Source organism: Balaenoptera borealis (genome assembly GCF_965194805.1).
Source record: "Balaenoptera borealis genome assembly, chromosome: 5".
NCBI lineage: Eukaryota > Metazoa > Chordata > Mammalia > Artiodactyla > Balaenopteridae > Balaenoptera > Balaenoptera borealis.
The window spans coordinates 89,802,094-89,821,668 of NC_138862.1; the positions used below are offsets into that span (position 1 = coordinate 89,802,094).

Consider the following 19,575-nt stretch of genomic DNA (forward strand, 5'->3'; position numbering starts at 1 on the left):
ATAGCCAGGCTCTCCTAAGTATTTTTAAAAAACAAAGCAAGATTCACTGTTGAGTTCCTCCTTATCATTGCGATTTATTTGTGTTGTAATTCAGTATCTACTGTGTTTTATTTTCGAGTATGTATGTACCTATTCCCACACATTTAGATACTATATCATTTTATCAATAAATGTATCTCAAGAACTGTGTATGCTCAGGGCACTATTCTTCTGTGGTGGGACAGCAAGATGAGCAGATTAGTCCCTGGCCTGGGGAGGTCTGATAGGGGAGGCATGGTGAGAGAATAAGGCATTGCAGAGCTGTGGTGAGAGAGACTGGTATTTCTCTCTCAGTGGGTGAGTAATCAAGGGAGGAAGCTGATTTGGGCTGAACCTTGAAAGAGGAGTTGGACTGGGTTTGTGGGCGGAGCCACAGTAGAAGGACATTTCTGGCAGAGGAATGAGCAGTGTCATGGCAGCCTAAGAGTGCAGAGAACGTAGAGGGTGATATGCTGCAGTGAGAGTACAGGAGGTTGAGCAAGTGAGATTATAAAGGCAGTTGTTAAGGATACACATGGTTTTGGTTTTTGGACAATTTGAATCGCTTTAGTACAAATAGCTTTAATATATTGGATTATCTCAGATCACCTTAGATTTTTATAATTCCTTTGTAGAATATATAATTTTATCTTTTAAAGTTCAGATACTCATTTTATAAAGCTGAAGAATTGTGATGTATGCTTTAGAAATGCACTGCACAATGGCCAGGGCATAGGTAAATGGGTCGACTAGGAAAACATTAATACAGAAACCAAAATACAGCCCTGCATATGTTTTTTTAAAGTTCCTGGGAATTCCCTGGCAGTCCAGTGGTTAGGACTCCGCGTTTCCACTGCAGGGGGCATGGCTTCGATCCTTGGTTGGGGAACTAAGATCTGCAAGCCACACGGTGTGGCTGAGGGGAAAAAAAATTCTCAGTTTTTCAGATTTTATTGTGTGTGCAAATGGGCAGACCTGTTGATACACCATTTTCCACAGATTTATTCACCCTTCATATCCTAGAATCAGATATTTAACCCCTTCAATATTTATTAGATCACCTTTGTGGCCTTTTCCCATGAGGAGCTGTAGTCTAATAGGAAAAGCTGAATGAGTGAATGAATGAATGAGGAAAAGAAAGGAAGAGAAAATACGTTTAGAGAAAACTGAGATTAGAGACCTCTGTGAGAGTGATGAGAGAACTAACCACAAAAAAGTAAGAGGAGAGAACCAGGGAGAGGAGGTAAAAGAAAGACTAGCAACTGGAATGATCTGATTTAGTATTTCCCTAAGGTACATGTGTGTAAGTTTGTGTGTGTTGTGTGTGTACACACAATAGTAGTGAAAACAAATATCCATTGAGGTACAGTGTGCAGTTACTCCATATACGTTCATTTGAGACTTTACAAATTAAATATAATTAATATTTAATATTGCGGTTGATTTGCACCCTCATTTGGCTGTGATGTCAGAGAGTCATGTATAACATGGGGTACATAACGGTATTCAAAAGAGTTGGGGGTTCCGCAGGGCAACAGTGGCACTCCCATTCATTCATTCCATTTCTGGGAATTGCCATGCATTTGAGCTTATTCATGTATGTTTACTTGTGTTTGATGATACAGATTTGTGGATTATATTATCCAGTTTTAACTGAACCCCACAAAACAGACTAATAATGTAACGATTCCTGCAAAGAAACTGAATATAAGAAACATGAATAAGAATAGGAAGCAAGAAAATGGTAGAGCTGATACTTAAACTATTAGAATAAGCTTTTCATCTGTCATGATCTAATTATTTTAGAAGGTGGCTGAAAAAATTGGAGATTCTCAAGAAAGATATTTGACAGACAGGCATCGTTCACTATTAGTACTGATGAACCTTACTCTAAAAGTAAATTGTGACTTGAGTTAGTAGTTAATAATGATATAAAACCATCATGATTAAGAAGATATTCAAAAGTTAAGGACCTAGAATGTTATAAACAAGATTGGGGCTTCCCTGGTGGCGCAGTGGTTGAGAATCTGCCTGCCAACGCAGGGGACACGGGTTCAAGCCCTGGTCTGGGAAGATCCCACATGCCACGGAGCAACTAGGCCCGTGAGCCACAATTACTGAGCCTGCGCGTCTGGAGCCTGTGCTCCGCAACAAGAGAGGCTGCGACAGAGGCCCGCGCACCGCGATGAAGAGTGGCCCCCACTTGCCGCAACTAGAGAAAGCCCTCGCACAGAAACGAAGACCCAACACAGCCAAAAATAAATATAAATAAATAAAAATTAAAAAAAAAAACAAACCAAACTTTAAACAAGATTGTATCACTGTAAATATGTAAATAATTTATCTCTTTTTTTTTTTAATAAATTTATTTTATTTTATTTATTTATTTTTGGCTGCATTGGGTCTTCGTTGCTGTGCGTGGGCTTTCTCTAGTTGCGGCAAGTGGGGGCTACTCTTCGTTGCGGTGCATGGGCTTCTCATTGCGGTGGCTTCCCTTGTTGTGGAGCACGGGCTCTAGGTGCGTGGGCTTCAGTAGTTGTGGCACATGGGCTCAGTAGTTGTGGCTAGTGGGTTCCAGAGCACACAGGCTCAGTAGTTGTGGCGCACGGGCTTAGTTGCTCTGTGGCATGTGGGATCTTCCCAGCCCAGGGCTCGAACCCGTGTCCCCTGCATTGGCAGGGGGATTCTTAACCACTGCGCCACCAGGGAAGTCCCTATCTTTATTTTTTACTTCGGTTTTGTGTGTTTTAAAATGTATGACATTTAGTAGCATATGTTAATTATTTATAAGTAATTAGAATGAATGTATGCCAAACTACATAGCTTAGAGCTCAAAAATTCATGAAGACTTTATAGTAAAATAATGGATGTTCGTAACAAATGACCCTGAGTTAGACAGAGCCTAGCAGTAATCTAGTTTTTATTTGAACTCAATCATGATGTCTATAGGACATTTCCCCAATAGGTGCTAGAAAATATCTACTAACTAGCTCACAAATGTTTTGTGCCAGAAAGCCTTGGGGCTCACTTACCTGTCTTGAAGCCCAAGAGGCTGGTGGAATATCGTATGTTGATATAGCTATGTATAATTCCAGTTATAAGTGTGTGGCGTGTTTAATAAATATTATTTTAATTCCTAGATCTTTTTTTAAAAATTATTTGTTTATTTATTTATTTATGGCTGTGTTGGGTCTTCGTTTCTGTGCGAGGGCTTTCTCTAGTTGTGGCAAGTGGGGGCCACTCTTCATCGCGGTGCGCGGGCCTCTCACTAGCGCGGCCTCTCTTGTTGCGGAGCACAGGCTCCAGACGCGCAGGCTCAGTAGTTGTGGCTCACGGGCCCAGCTGCTCCGCGGCACGTGGGATCTTCCCAGACCAGGGCTCGAACCCGTGTTTCCTGCATTGGCAGGCAGATTCTCAACCACAGCGCCACCAGGGAAGCCCCCCTAGATCTTCTTACAGCTCAACTATCTGAAAGTTACATAGCAGCACTGAAGTTATTTAGTGTGGCCTTGGAGTTGGTAATGAGCACAAATGAGGATTCCAGTCAATTAAAGATAAAATTAGAGAGGAGCAAATTTCAAGGGATTAAATTCTTTCTGTATTTATTCAGTGTATTTGCTTAGTTATCTTTTTAGTGTTAGTGACTTAATTCACCTTTTTGGTGTACGAAGAAAAGCTCTTGCATTTCTTTGTGTGGCCTCAGCTTGTACTCCTGCAGAAAAATGCACTCTACGTTTGCACACGGTGGAAGCTGCCCTGGTCAGTGTTCCACCTGGGAGTCGCCACTCTGACAGGGTTGTGAAAAACCACTCGTATATTTGCAAAAAAGGTTGTTGGAAAATAATGTGCTGTGACTCAGCAATTGAGAAGACTGGGTAAACTCCGTAGAATATAAATTCTGAAGAGATACGGTTTAATAAGTTTTGATTGAAATTGTTTCAAAACCAATTAGGTATTTCTCTTTATTGTATTAAACAGAATGTATAGCATATAAGTTTATACCATTCTTTACAGCTCCTGATGATAGATTATGAATCTGCTATACTGGGCCCTGTTGCAGTAGTATTTGCATGAGTTGAGTTGAATGGGGGTGAGTGCCTCCTTTATGCAAATTCATCTCTTTTGAGTCTCATTCTGTTCATTGTGTCAGCCTTTTAAGAATGTAAAGATTCAGTGCCTGCCACATACTACACACTCAAAAGTTGCTGCTGTTTATGACAGCAGTTGCTTAGGAGGAGAAAGATACTCACTGGTTGGGACCTTAAAGGCATAAATAGTATTTTGTACATGTAAAATTTGATATGGGAAATCTTTTAAACTGAACTTGTTTGAAGACACACTGAATATTTTACTTTCCTTTTTCTTAGCATCAGCAACAGCGATTTGTGATTGGCAGTACCAGACATTCAGTTGTACATCCCCACATCAATGCACTGCCAATGGTAAGAATTCTTCCTACTGTTTTTGTCAGAGCTTGTTTTAATTTCTGTTTTTATTATTCTCTTATTTTTAAGAATCTGTTAAGAATTTTGGAAGTTTTTCATAATTTGACAAAATGTGTTCTCAAACTGAAGAAATGTTTTTAAAAATATGTAATTTTTAAGGTACTTAAAATAATGTTTGATTATTTGGTGTTTTTTCTAAAAAGGCAAAACCTCTAATTTGAAGATTTCTATTATCTTGGCTATGGTTATCAGAATGAAAAGTGTTATTATACAGTTAAGATCTTATATTTTAACATGTGGACTATATTTTGTGAATAAAATTTTCTCATTAAACTTAAGTTAGAGTGGCAGTAATGGCTCTTGTGTTTTTGTCCATCATCTTACTAAAATAATCATATTGCATTTCTCCTAATATTTATAGTTAATGGGCAGTTAAATGGCTAAAATTCTACATGTCTTTAGTTAGTGGGTAATTTTCAGGAGAACCGTTCTTATTTATTTAACAAGGTCATTTAGAATCCTTTCTCTGTGGAATGAAAATGTCCACTATGTTATATAGCAGCAAGACCACTGGACTCTGTGGGAATTGGGAGTTGCTCTCTGCTGCATATGTCTTGGATGACTTTTGGCAAGTACTCTTGTAAAATTTGGTGATAGAATTGGACTAAATTTCTAATGTTTATTCTAGCTATAGGCTAAGTGATCTCATCACTGTTCATTAGAATTCAGAATGATTTTACCTTACAAAAAGTAATTCCTTATATAAATGGTATGGCCCTGTATTTGGGGCATCAATAAATAGCAGGAGAATGAATTTTTTTTTTTTTTTTTTTAAAGAATTAATTGCTTAACAACAGTGTTTTCTATAGTGCAGTATCAAAACTTTTAATTATTTTTACTTAAATTTTTATTTTAAATATTAAATCAGGGAGCTATAGAAACTGATTAAGGTTTATAGAATTTGGTGGGAAATTATAGATGCATCAGTCTGAAATAAAAAGTAGTAAAACTTAACTAAAACCAGGATGAGTGAGTGAGATGTGAAAGTTATCTGTGAAAATATTCCTAGGAAATGATTCATTTTAAAGATGAACTTGTCAGTATGTCAATAAGATTTCCTCTGCCTAAACTATCTTCTGAATTCTTACTGCTGAAAAGAAAACGACCTCTCCGCCTCTCCAACCTCCCTTTCTTCTCCCTTCTTCCTTCCCCCCAGTAGTTAGTGGGGAATGTTGGGGAAAATAAGGATTTTTGTTCTGGCTTTACCAAGCACAAAGGCTGACACAGTTCGTCATTCATGTATGACGATACTTGCTGGGTTCTTTGTGGTACCTGGGTGACTTATTACCCATCATTGAATCTGCTGTTTCTTCTGCAGCACTACACTTTCTCACATAAGCAGCTCACCTTAGGTATTTTGAGTGTCTGGCTTTTTTGAAGTTCACATCTGAAACCTGTGCATTTTTCTTGGTTGTTGGAGTCTTAGCTGTTTGTGGCACGTTTCCCCTGAGAAGTGAGTTGCACAGGCCTGTTGGGTATCTGAGAGCCAAGTGCCATGCCACTGGCTCTCTCTTCTAAGTGCCTGTCCTCAGGTGACTTTGTAACGTGCCACTCACATAGCCTGCGTGTTGTTTTGTTTTGTTTGGGGAGCAGCTTGTAGACTGTATTTTAAATCAGATTATCTCAAACGCATTTGCCATCACAAATGTTTATGTTAGTGTTAATTCTGTATATGTGTTAGTGTGAAAGATGAAGAAGGTCAAGATTACACAAATTCGCTTATAGTCTAGCTGTGGACATCAAAGCCATTTCTACACATTTGTAAGATGTACCAGTAAGTTTATAGATATTGGGTTCAAAATGGTGGTTTTCCCATGAGCCTGAGCAATGTAGTAGTGTTCGGGGTTAAATCTGTGCTGTGTACTATCTCACGTGTTTTTCTCTGGAAATGCCATAAAGGAATGCTTTGTGAAAAGTCACCTCTGCCACCCCCCACACCCACTTCAACTTTGTTTTTCATATAAGAACCATGAATATTCTTTTTTTTGCCTCACTCTTCACTTGCCTAAGTGCAAGTTATTTTAACTCTCATAGCATCTTAAGTCACCATGATTTACAGCTACTTTTCAGTGTAAATGTTTCATGCTACTTTCTGCAGTTATCTTATTGCATTAATAGAACCCAGTGACCAGTAGGTGTCCATTATTATTTAGTGTGAAAAATTTTAGATGTACACGAGAGAGAATGGCATGATGAACTCTCACCCAGCTGCAGCATCACCCGCTTTGTTTCCTGTAACCGCTTTGCTCCCATGTTGTTATGCCTCGTGCTTCCCCACCCCCACCCCCATTTATTTTGGAGCCAATACATATGTCACATGATTACATTAATAAATATTTCAGTAGGTATCGATGGAAGATGTGGGCTTTTTAAAAGTATATACTACAGTACCATTTTCCCACTTTAAAAATTGACAGTATTTTTTTTATTTGAAAAGGCTTTTAAATATACTTTAAAAAATTATAGTAAAAAACACATAATATAAAATTTACCATCTTAACCATTTTTAAGTGTACAGTTAGTACACTTAAGTGTAGTGTTAATATATTCACATTGTTGTACAACAGATCTCTAAAAGTTTTTTATCTTGCAAAACTGACTCTGTACTCTTTGAACAAAATCTCCTATTTCTTCCTCTCCCCAGCCACTGTCAACAATCATTTTACATTTTGTTTTCATGAGTTTGACGTCTTTAAGTATCTTATATAAGTGGAATTATACAGTATTTGTCTTTTGTGACTGGCTTATTTAACTTAGAGTAATGTTCTCTAGGTTTGTCTATGTTGTAGCTTATGACAGGATTTTCTACTTTTTAAAAGGTGGAATTTTTGTCTGTATATATCATTTTCTTTATTCATCTATCGATGAACATTTGGGTTACTTCCAACTTTGGCTATGGTGACGAATGCTGCAGTGAACATGAAAGTGCAAATATCTCTTTAAGATCCTGCTTTCAATTCTTTTGGATAAATATCTAGAAGTGAGATTCCTGGGTCATATGATAATTCTAGTTTTAATTTTTTGAGGAAGCTCGATACAGTTTTCCAAAGTGGCTGCACCATTTTACATTCCCAACACTAATGCACAGGGCTCTGATTTCTCTACATTCTTGCCAGTACCTGTTATTTTCTGTGAGAGTTTTTGGCTGTTGTGAGGGTTGGAGGGTTGGTTTGTTTCATTTTGGGGTAGTGAGCACTCTAATAATGGGTGTTAGGTGATGACAGTAATTTCTTAATATCACCATTTATCCTTTTAGTTTCAGCTTTTACAGATTGACAACAAAATCCATACATTACATTTGGTTGCTACTTACAGCTTATGCTTTACCTCTTTATTATATTTTCCTTTTTATTTGTCTTGCAGGGTTTCCTCATTCTGTATTTTGTTAATTGCATCCCTGTAGTAAAATGCCTCTCTTTCCCTTGAATTTTTTAATTTAAAAGATTAATCTAATTCAGATTTTTTTTTTTTGCATTATTTTGGAGTGGGGGTAGGATGGCAGAATATTTTGTAGGTGGTACTAAGTAATTCCATGAAGAGGCATATAATATTTGCTTGTCTCTATTTGTGATTATTAGGTGACCATTGATGATCATTGCCTAGATCATCTCTCATTATTTATTATTTGTAATATTTCTATAAAGAGAAACTTCCTTCATCAGATATTTGGTTACTCTGTGGCACAGTTTGTACAGGAAAGGCATACCAAATTCTTGATTCTTCCCTTTATTTACCAATTTTCTACATCTGTAACTCTATTTCTGTTTCGTAGATAAGTTTATTTTCCAATTTTCAAAGTGCTAAGTTGTTTCCTAGAATGCTGGGAAAAGTAGACCAACAAGGACTTTTTAAAAAGTGTCTCTGTGAGCTTGGGGACTTAAATATTTGATATGTTATTGCATTGTAGTTTTTATTCTTATTCTTAGTATACTCAGATTGTCTTGGCCAAAGGAGCCTTTTTAAATTGACTTCTGAATGTTTTTGACACAACTCTAGTAGTCTCTGAGAGCTTCCTTGCTTTTTGACATAACAAGATGTTCCTGAGCTCATCTTGCACATGTTCTTCCTTAGTCCCCAAATCAGCTGTGTCTCCAGAAAGTCCAGTTCCTTTTAGTGAAAGCAGTATGTAGAGCCACAGTCTAGTGCTAAGGGTATTCGTTGTTTCTGGATGTCTGGTATGTCTGTGATATATCTGATAAAAATATTGGATTTTAATTTTTCAAACTTAAATTCTTTGATTTCAGTACATCCATCCTTTCTCATGCTGAAAAATCTCTTTTTCTAATGGTATTTACATAAACTGGTTTCTTCTGTATATTTATATTATATATAAAGTTATATATATTTAACATATAAATGTATAAAACAGTATATTATTTAAAGGTATAAAATACAGAATATGTAAGATATAAATATGTAAATATATAAATAAATATGAAATTATTGTACATAATATAATTTGTATCTTTATAAATATATTTTTATATATTTAAACCAGTACCACCAATATGATTACTGAAAACTGCTTTTTCTTTGGCCCATGACCCACTGGGGGGTTTACATTCACAGTATTTTGAAATACTCAAAGTAAATCTACTTGTATGATTTTTCTGCCAACTTGGTACAGAATCAGGTCCATTTGTTTCATTGTATTTTTAATTTTTAGGATTTTAAAATATTGATTTAATCTTACTTACAATTTTATTGAAAACACTGATATTACTTCAAAGTGACGTATGTACTTAGTTTCTTCTTCCCCTTATAGGTAACCAAGTTTAACTAGGTTGCTATTTTTAAAAATAAGCAAACCTATGTGTATATATATACTGAACATTTTGGAGATCACCTTATAGTAGTGTATAGAGTTAGTCCTCATTCTTTTTAATAGCTGTGGTGTAGTCCATTACATAGATGTAGCTTAGCTGTTTCATGAATGGCAGTTTTAGGTATGAGCATAAATGTTCATGTAATTTTGAGGCAGTTTGCCAAATTCTTTTCTGTGTAGATTTTATGCCATCTTATATTTTTTCCAGCAATGTATGAGGGTGTCTGTTTTCCCACTTGTAAACAGTGTATAGTCAGAACTTTTTGGATATATACATATTTAATCTGATAGTTGAGAAATGGTGTCTCGATGTAGCTCTAGTTTGCATCTTATGTGTTTTAGAACAATTTGTATGTTTTTTTTCTTTGAACTGTTCCAAGATAGATTCTCATTTTCAAGAAATGTCTATCAACTTTGTTGACCAATCCCTTTAGGCCTCCTCTTTTCTCTTGTTCTAATTCTACAGTTATCCCACAGCTTCTAAAACTTAATTTGGTTTAACAACAAGATTTTCCTGCTAAGAATAGAACCTCGCTGACCAGTTGTTTTAGGTTTGATTTCCGTGGAATCAAACCCTCGATTATAACCATTTTATTTGAAAGCTGAACCCAGGAAGTTCCTGTGGGGAAATAAGAAAAGGAAGATAAGGAGGCCAGTACAAGATGCCTTTGAGTAGGTTAATATTTTAGGCAGTTGGGACTCACATCTTGTGGGGACCTCTGGGAGCCAGTATGTAGAGCATGCCTCTCAGCTGTTCCACTCATGGGTCAAGAAAGTTGGGGTACTTTGTCCGCCAACTCCGTTCCTTATTGGTGGAGTTATGCTTTGGGAAGGGCAGGGCATCAGCTCCTTAGAACTTCCCCTCTGACCTAACTGTGGCCAGAGGTGACCCTCAGGTGTTTGCAGTAAGAAGCTGCCTAGCTCCTAAGGAAAACTGAGTGATCAGGGGTTATGGGCTGGGCACTGCCAGCCTCTGTTGCATCGATGAATATTCTAGTCTACTGGCAACTGTATTTCTCAGTGTAAATTAGTAAATCATTCTTCTCATTCATAGATTGCTCTAGTGTATTTTGTTAACATCTGTTCTCCTAGAACTTGATTATCCCAAGAGAACAGATAAAAGTAAATTATGGCTTGCCAGACTGAGGATAAGACCCCAGAGTTGTAACCCTACCAAGAGGTAACTCCCAGGAAGCAGTGTGGTGCGTATTGAGGAGCTAGTGATCTGTTCCCTTTTACTCTCCGCTTCTCAAGCGTGTCATCTGTAAAATAATTTGTTCTGTTCACTGTAGAGAAGTTCATTGTCATTATTTATCATCTGTCTTTCACTGTCATGTACTTTTGAAGTGGTATTACTAAATGTGAAGCATGAATGGCACTGCCATATAGACAGGATTGTGTGAAGTATTCATTTTATTTTGGTTGAGAATTTATGCCTCTGGAGAACTAATTTTCAAATCAATAGTAAGAGGGTTACATTGAAAAGCTCTCTTAGTTTTGGGAATTTTTTTTTTTTTTTTTCCTCTTAATGGATGGAGCTGAAAATAGCTACAGGCTGAATTTCTTTCAGAGGGGTCTATGCCTTTGCTTATGTCTGAGCAAGTATCCCTTTGAAAATGTATGGTTTATTTTCTATTAAAAACAGAACAAATGATAAGCTGAAAAGAGCAGAGCACATGCACATTGGAGTTGTACTTAATGGAATGCCTTCATCTTTACCATTGGATGTCTGTTGTGTGATGTGAGGCTGATACAACTGTCTAAAATGGAACCTGAGTGATTGTGGTTTCATTTGGAAGGCAAAGAAAGTGTGGATTCCTTCATGGATTTAATCCTTAAATTAAATGTGATAGTAGAACTTGTTATGGTGAGTTGATGTTGTTATTTAAAAATTGATCTTCATGCTTCAGATAAACTTGGTATCTGTTCTACAAGTTCTTAGTATAGGCACCATGCAACCAGAAATAAAATGTACCTCTCTTTTTGTCTCAGGGAACCCAAAATAAAGTGAGCAAGGACTTCCACCTACATAGAGGGATGAATATTTAATGGAATAATGTTAAAACAAAAGGTGTCCTGTCATTGATTATTTTCTGGCTTTATTTTTTTAAGTTTTTGCAACTTCTCACACTGACCTTACTCTGTTAAATTCAGTCTTAATAGGGTCTGACACATTTAGGATTGAGCTGCCTTGTCTAATATTAGCAATGTAGCCAAATTTGAAACTACAGGCCATATTTCATAGGTGTATGGAAGCCATTTGGGGTCGTCTTCTCCTTGCTTTCTTTCATCAATCCATCCCATCTTTCCAGGGGATAATATTGCTTTTTAAAAAAATTTGAGTTTTAAGTTTTTGCTCCAAAGAAAAACTAACATACTGAAGTTTGGTATGTAAAAGACAGGAGTTTCCATATTTAACAGATACTGTTTGTTTGCTTCTTCATGTTCTGTCCTTTTCCTGTAAGCCAGTTAATTTCAGTCATATCTTTTGATTTTTCTCTTGGTTCTTTTTAACAGAGTTCCTTCATAATGCCTATTTTTTCTCCTACGCTATGGTTACTATTTCCTCCTGTAAGGAGGATCTTTTTTTTAAAAAATGCTAACGTTCTTATTTTTCTACATATTTTATATATATATATATATATATATATATAGAGAGAGAGAGAGAGAGAGAGAGAGAGAGAGAGGACCATCTTGATTTGACATTCATTTCCAGTCCGATTTTAATGGAATCATTTTGAGTTCATTGTAATCTGATATTTTTTAAAAATGATATAGAGCATAAGGGTTTATGAGTTTAAAACAGAGTACATAGAAACATATTAAATGTGTAGGAGACACCAAGAGACATTTTGATTAGTTTAGAGTTTTTTGATATATGAAAAAGTAAATTAAAATCAGACCAAAAATGGAAAGATGAGTGAGTGTTCTGAGAGTAGATACCTTATTTAAATGTCTCTGTAACTCTGTGAGGCTGTTAATATGTCTGTTTTATAGATGAGGAGACCATCATTCTTGTTTATAATCACCTAGATAATAAATTGTAGAGTCTGAAGTCTGAATCAAGTCTGTTTCCACAGTTCTGTCCTCTTTTCTGAGAATGCGTATGTATTTCTGTTCTGATATGGAAATGATAGGAACTGTGACATGATGGAACTGGGGTGGGACTCTGGGTTCTTACAGAGATTGGGTATTGCCCTTTGTTTTACCTGAGGAACAATTAAGGAATAAAACTGTTGTAGAGTCCATTAAAAAAAAATTATATCCATTAAAAAAATATATCTAGGGGTTTCGGTATTTGCAGATTTACTTAAGCTTTTTGTAATTTTCATTCAGAGGAGGGATTCAATATTTTGGCTGAAATTTCAGAAGCTAAATAAGTCACAGCAAAGCATCTGAATTGAATATTGTGTACTTTTAAAACATATTTTGTGTATCCTTCACCAGTCTTTTAATTCATTTGATTGAGAAATGTATTTGTTTTATAAAGTCTTTTAATGTATTTCTTACATACTTTCCCCTCAGTTGTGGATAGGATAGAATAAACATTGGCTTTCATGGAAATAAATATTCAATACTTGTTAATTCATTTATTTTGAAATATACATAAGCCATTTTTTTTCTTTTAGTGCAGTTTCTACCCATAGTAGAGATGGAAATTTATTTCAAAACCAGGCTTTCTCTGATTTGTCCTCCTGCCTGTACCATGGCAGATCTCATAACCATCAGTGGCATACAGTTTTCTTGTGTGTGTATATATAAGGCAGATAAGTCATCGAGACACCTTGGGCCTTGTTTGCCATTGCCTCGCTTTCCCCTCCCCTCCCACCCCACAGCTGCACCTGCACTGGCTAGTGTGGTGGCCACTATATGTATAGCTGTTGAGCACTTGAGATAACGACTGGTTGTAACTCAGATGTACTGTAAATATAAAATGCATGCTGGATTTTGAAGACAGTTTTTTTAAAAAGTGAAATCTAAATCTTATACGGATTTCAAGAAATGATAATATTTTGATATATTGGATTAAATAAAAATACATTATTAGAATCAGTTGCCACCTGTTTCTTTTTAAGTTTTTCATGTGGCTACTAGAAACTTAAAATTAAATGTGTGGTTTGCACTGTGGCTTGTACTGTATGTCTGTTGACAGTGTTGTTCTATACCTTGCTGGTCATAGCTGCCAGACCTAAAGATTCTCCTTGTCCGCCAGAAACAAGTAATTAGAGCAATGAAGAACTTAAGATCTGGGGAAACTGGAATGACCCTCAGAGTTCCTAAAATAGATCATGGGACTACATTACAAAGCTAAGTAGGTTGTCATTATTTATAAAATGAGAACCCAAGGCTTAGAGAAGTGATGCCAGATCACGTACTTTGTTATAGTAGAGCACCAGGACTTGAACCAGACCCCCTAATTTGTAGTCCAGCTTTCTTTTAAATTCTGTGTTATACACACTGTGTAGAATTTGAATATTCTTCAAAGGTGAATCATGAGTGCTTTCACAGGACCTCAAGAGGAGGCAGAATAATAAGGATTAAAGCATCTTGGCTAGAGATCTCTAGGTTTTTTTTGCCACTATAGTTAAGAGCTAAAGGTACAAACTGTGAGGAAATTCTTCTTTTATTAAAATTAGATTTTTTTTCTCATCTGTTTGTGTTAATCCCTTATTCAGGAAGATCAGTTATTCAATGTTTGCTCTCCTTTGTCTACACTTATTTTCTTGTCAAATCACTTTTCCCCTAGATTTTTCAGTTATACAGTTTCCGTTTGGTTCTTTTTATACTTTCTACTTCTGAGAAGTTCTGTCTTTACCATCATTTCAAGTGCCTACCTTTAGCCCATGGAGGATGGATAAAATAGCTGCCTTAACATCTTTGTTTGATATTTCTCACATCTAGATCATCTCAAGATTGGCATTTTTTCTTTGAGAATTAGATTTTCTTGATTCTTTGTATGTTGAGTAATTTTTTTATTGTATCCTCTCAGGAGATGATGATGATGATAATGATGATGAAGATTATTTTTTTGTCTGTTTGAAAACAGACAGGTTCACTGGAAGTTCTGTTTGTGTCATGGACAGTGGTTCCACTGTGAGTTCAGTGTTCAAAGCCTTTGCTCCGCTGCTTTGGGTCTACTCCTCACGCACATCCCTCGGTGTTCGTGTGGGATGCTGACGGTGGCTCATATCTTCAGTTCTCAAAGCCTTTGCCTTTTTGAGTGTGTTCTGCATCCACATCCTGGGATGAACTTGGGACTTGCGTTGATGCATATACAGAATTACAGGATCCAGCTCCCAGAGGCCTCTTTTTCCTGGTTTAGTTTGTCTCTTTTGAATCAGGGGGACTGGCTCAATCAGGGTCTTGAGGGGAAAAAACATGAGAAAGGAGGTGTGTCAATTACAGTCTTGAATAAGTGTGTTCTTAAGAATAGTAGGGGGTTTTAATTCCAAAAAATGGGGTAGTGGCTCCTATAGGACAAATCCTCCCACAGATAGTGCCTACAATCTCTGGACAACATATGACAAAAAAAAAAAGTGTGAGGACACTGTAGAGCAAACAGAAACAAGAAGAAACTGGTCTGGAGTGGTATCTTAAAAGAAGGGAATGGCCCTGGGTGAGCTTCCCATTGCGATGGTGTTTGGTCAGAGGGCAGGCTCCTGTTGGCTGGTTTGCAGTCTTACTGGCTTGAGGAGCCACACAATTCAGAACTACCACAGCGGCTGCAGAGCAGTGGAGCCCAACAGGAGGAAGAGGGGGGAAGCCTAAGAAAGGAAAGAACCACAGAGGTCGAGTACCAAATTCTGTGTATAAACTGTCAAATACGGGGGCTGACCCCTAAACTGGAAACAGCCCAGGTATCCATCAACAAGAGAATAGATAAACAAGCTGTGCTGTATTTGTATCACAGAGTACTATTGAGCAATAGAAAGGAGCAAACTATTGGTACCTGAAGCACTTTTGACTAATCTCTGAAACATTATGCTGAATAAATGTAGCCTTACATAAAACAGGACATAATGTATGATTCCGTTTATAAGATGTACTAAAAACAGGCAAATATCTATTGTGTATTGGGGTGGAGGGTGCAAAGCTAGTTAATGTTGGGGGGAAAAGTCATTGGCAGGGTTTAGAAATGGATGAATGGGTGCTGGGGACAGGGATGAAGTAGGAAAAGACATGTGGGAACTTTCTAGGGTGATGGTAGTATGCTATGTCCTGTTAGGGATTAGAGTTACTTGAGTTTATGCATTTGTCAAAACTCATTGAATGGTACACCTTGTAAGTATCCATTGTATTTTGTTTGCATGAAATTTTTTCTTTAAGAGAAAAACCGTACTAAATACTTTATTATAGTTAATGATAGGCAATAATGAAGTTATATATGGGGGAAGTTTACTGATATCTGTAACTTTTTTTAAAATGCTTAAAAAATTAAGATTCATTAATAGATGTGGTAAAACAAGTAGAAGGAAGTGTTAATTTTAAAGTCTTGGTGATAGCTATGTGAATATTCTTTGGTGACAGTTCTTTCAGTTTTTCTGAATGTGTGAAATTTGCATAATGAAACATTATATTGAATAAAAGATACTACTAGGCAGTATATCTCTAAACTAGTTTCCTGCTGTTAGTATGTTGTTTTTATTGGCTTTCATAAAAATTGATATTTCTTTGAATTTCAAAAATAAGTTAAAGAGTTTATCATTGACATTTTTGTGCCTATGCACTAAGCTCTGAACTGTTCAGGATGTAGAAAGATATAGAAGTAGAAATAAACAACTAAAGTGGGAAGACAAACATATCCACACAATAATTTGATTACTTCAGAGTGATATAGCAAAATCTCACTAAGATCATTTATAATACATAAATTCTGAGGGAATGGATACATAATTAGAGTATGATCAGAGTTAAATGTAATTAGTGGGAGATGGAATCCCTGGGGTTGCTTATTTTGAACAAGTTTTGAAAATGCAACTAGAGGAAATTATTAGATTCCCTTTCCATTCTTTTAATTGGCCAATTGTGGTTTATAAAGTACGGTTTAGGACACATTTTTTACTGTGTTGTATTCATCCTTCAGAAGAGGAATGCTGCATGATTTTTATGCTAAAATTGTTAGCCAGATTGAATGATGAGAATTTATTTAAAAAAATAATCTGTATTTTAGGAATATGGTAATTGTATGTTAATAAGCTGTTCTATTAAAAAGCAAATGATCATTGTTCCAGAATTTTGTGATTCTTTTATAAAGTTTTGAGAGATAAGTATAGTGCTATTAAAAAATATTGATACAATATCCAGTATTAAGTATAACCATTCTAAAATACTGATTCATTTTTTATCCTCAATTTACTCTTCAGAAATCTATTCTGATAGACTGAATTTTTTAGATGTATATATCGGAATAAATTATAAGTGCATAAAGATGAGAGAAAACTGAAATATTAAACTATAAATTGTAATGATGAAATGTGAGATTTTTTTTAGCCATTAATTTCATTATCTCAGTTTCTTTTTATTGGCAGTTTTTTTCTTCCCCAATCCTGAAATGAGAACTTTGAACAAAACTAGGCAGTTATTAAATACATTTTAGAAAAAAAGAAGTTATATGTAATTAATTGATGTTTAAATGGCTTGATAATTTCTAGTGAGCAGAAATTAGTCAGGTTTGGACTTATTTTTGGTCTTTTGTGTTTTTATTTTTCCAATTATATTGCAATAATAAAAAGAATGACCGTTTCTATTAAAACTTTCTCAAAGCAAATGTGCTGCAAAAAAAAAAAAACAAAAAGCAAATGTGCTGCTGTTTTGTGTGCAGCATCTAGCCATTTATAACTGTTCCTAGAATTTTGTGTTATTGATCTCTAAATGAGGCGTTTTGGTCTTTGTGAAAATTGTACTGTATGCTGACTTATGTTAGTGGTAGGAAGAATAACAAATGTGCTTATGTTCTACAGATAGAAATTTAGTGAGGAACAATCCAGTGGGCTTCTTGCCACATACCAACTAGTTATTTAAACAGCACATTCTCCTTTAACTGCTAATCTTGGTACCAACGCCTTCCCAAAGGAGAATAATACTTGACCCAGTACAGTCAACCAGTCCTGAATTTTTGAGGAGCTGGTTTACATCTGTTTGATATTGGCTAAAAACAATACTGCTTATAGTAATCATTAGTAATAGTATTTTTATTAGTAAATAAGCATAATGTTTAAGTGTCTCTGAAAAAGTCATGGGGGAGGGGGAAGTGAGGTAGTTGGAGTAATTGCTGAAAACAGCTTCGGCTCAAAATAGCACCCTAAAGTATGCTTCACATATCATACTGATTTCTACTGTGTGCAGCTAAGTGTAAGGTTATTTTAATCAACTCATTAGGGCTGTAAATCAAAATACCCAGATTAAAATCGAAAATATATTTCATGTGAGGGAAAATTTTGTTTCACAGATTTTCTGTCTCAGAGATACATGGATATCACAACTATTTTAAGACTAGCCAAGAACAAATTTCATTACCATCAAGACTGCTTTGTTTTTGCCTTTGTTTCTACCAGCCAGAGAGAAATTTTATTAGTGATTCTGAATAACATATTAGGTATTATATTGCCAGGGTGAAATGTTCAAGTGAGTAATTAATGGAATTGTGTGTATGCCAATTTATTTTATAATCACTATGTAGTTTGCATAGAGTAAGCTTTAAAAACAAGTTTTCTTCATTGACTGTTTCATTTTATCTTTAAATCCTTTAAAAGATACAGATTACATACTTTAAAAGAAGAGATTTTTGATAGATTCTTGATTGTAGAGATATGTTTATTGGTTCTCATATACCTAGAGTTTTAAAAGTCTGCCAGGTGAGAATCATAGCATTCACATAAATAAAAAAATAAAGTATAACATCAGCTGATCTATGAACTTAAAACTGAATTTATTAGACCCTGGATGATTAGCTAGGACCAATCAGTTAATTACCTATATTTAGGAAATTGCAGTTAGGAAACCACAAGTTTTTGAGGCACCAGAGCCTTCCTATTATTTGTTACTTATAGAAGCTTGATTTCTTTCAGTATAGAAAACTTAAACAAAAGGTACTCTTCTCTTTTTATATTTCTATGTGTCACCAGTGGAAAAAAAAATGTCATTTATTTCAAATTACCTTGTTGTCAGAAGAAGCCAAGTTCTATTTTGAGAGCTAACCAGGAAATAAATTATTATGCATAGGGAAAATACTCTCATTAGCAAAGAAGGATATCATAGCATAATTATTGTTTTATTGCAACTAAAAGTAATTGTTTAATTTACTCTAATCACTTTTTGTGTCATTTTACTCTTTGTTCAGTTACTTAATTGTGGAAAGTTATGAGGCATTTTATCACCTTAAGTAATTACTAGCCCAAAGGTGTTCCTGTACTGTTTCCAAGATTTACTTGGGCAGTCTGGCTGGTGAATAGGTTTTTTGAGGTCATAATTTGGTCACTCACTGCTAATCTAGTTTAGATGATAATGTTACTTACTAAGGCTGGTATATTGTAAAAACCTTTCTGGAAGTTAAAAGTTATGAAATAATTGCTTTCTGCAGTTCAATATTTGTGAAAATTGTTTTCATCCCTGTTCCACCTGCTGTTTGCAATGTTAACTTTACTGTTAACAAAAATCCTACATTTTATTGCTTCTTCCTAAATTCATCTGTAGAATCCCTCAGTGTTAAAGCTAGAGGAGCCCTTTCAGATTATCTAATTCAGCACCCTCATTTTACAGATGAGGAAACTGAGGCCTTGGACTAGAACAGAGGTCTCCTGACTCAGTCCAGGACTCTTTCTATTACATCATGCTGCCTGATGTTTGTTTATGGAACTCGGCAACATCACATACAGGGTGAGCTTTTTTTTTTTTTTTTCCCCCTCCAAATGAACGCACAAAGTAATTTGCTACTCATCAGCTGCTGTTCATCATTCTTAACTTTCATTTTCCTTTTTTACCCATACCTATTTTAATCCATAATATAGCCCAATTACTCATGACTTTATTTTGCTGCTACTTCTTCTTGGCATTTGACCATTATTTTTAAGAGCTAAACTCTTAGTAACAAGGTTTCTTATCAGTAACCACGGTAGCCTTACCAGGCACTATAGCAACAGTAGATTAAAATTCATAACAGGAACGATTTATGGAATCTTAGGTTTAGATTTAAAAAGTGAATTATAAGTAGGTAAGTACAAGAGTGTG

At 35.7% G+C, this 19,575-nt stretch overlaps 1 protein-coding gene and 1 pseudogene across 6 annotated transcripts in view; both read left to right on the top strand.

Annotated features, from left to right (window-relative positions):
* Positions 1-19,575, top strand: part of TBL1XR1 (TBL1X/Y related 1) — a 175,771-nt gene that overhangs the window by 80,278 nt on the left and 75,918 nt on the right. For 4 of the 5 annotated variants that reach the window (XM_082394086.1, XM_082394088.1, XM_082394090.1 and 1 more), the window contains exon 2: positions 4,386-4,460. The gene's annotated coding sequence lies outside the window, so the exon portion shown is untranslated. Of the gene's footprint in view, positions 1-4,385; positions 4,461-19,111; positions 19,225-19,575 lie in introns of those variants that run through there. The other variant, XM_082394087.1, reaches the window with a different exon arrangement.
* The window catches only part of LOC309629747 (translationally-controlled tumor protein pseudogene), a 30,231-nt pseudogene continuing 15,096 nt past the window's right edge, over positions 4,441-19,575 (top strand). Inside the window, exons 1-2 of the transcript XR_014249491.1 lie at positions 4,441-4,460; positions 19,108-19,224. The product of XR_014249491.1 is annotated as a translationally-controlled tumor protein pseudogene (transcript). The remainder of the gene's footprint in view (positions 4,461-19,107; positions 19,225-19,575) is intronic.